Consider the following 882-nt stretch of genomic DNA (forward strand, 5'->3'; position numbering starts at 1 on the left):
TTGTATTCTAAAATTCTATTCTATTGTATTCTAAAATGTGACTATATGGTTTTATATTAACTTAATAAATAAACAAAAACGAAAAATCGACTTATTTCAACGAACATTTCAAACTAAATAACAGATTATGCACATAAAACGCTGAAAACAACCGAAGCAACAATAGTATTTTAATGAGGCTATGATTATTATCATTATTATTTTGCAACAAGTTAGCCCTCTCATAAATAGCACATATAAATGAATAACTAACTTGAACTAACTTAATAGGATTGAAGTGATATTTGGCTTAAAAAATCGGTCGCCTGGCAAAAAAAAAAAAAAAAAAAGCCTGACGATGTGCATTGGGCCGCGGCTCTCTGACGCCTTATTTTCTGGGCCCTGGCCTGAAAAGTTTGGGAACCCCTGCCCTACATGAACACTATTTCGGCCAATTTCGACCAAAAACCTACAGAGCTTTCTATAGACAGAGAAATATGCTTCCCCAACACTTACCATACCCCAAATGTGACACAACCCCCCAGATTCTACATCTGGACTCTTAATGAGCGGAAAACAAACCATGAACCAGCTCCCGTCCCTTCTCAGTTTCCAGCTCATCATCTCAGACTTCCTACCAGTCTCGCTGTGTCACCACCACCTGCTATCCCTGACCGGCGAGAGAACTCCCCCAGCCAGCCAGTTCCTATAACTATTAGAGTACCAAACAAAAACAAACAAATTAACAAAAAAATTGTGAGTGCCTACATGCTACACACCCATCCAACATAATTTAACTATCATCTAGAGGCATAAAAAACCCCGCAAAAACTAAGACAGCAAAATTAAAAATCCAAAAAGAAATAAAACAAGTAATGAAATAATAATATTATTGTGTTTTTT

Source organism: Notolepis coatsorum (genome assembly GCF_963971535.1).
Source record: "Notolepis coatsorum genome assembly, contig: SCAFFOLD_297, whole genome shotgun sequence".
NCBI lineage: Eukaryota > Metazoa > Chordata > Actinopteri > Aulopiformes > Paralepididae > Notolepis > Notolepis coatsorum.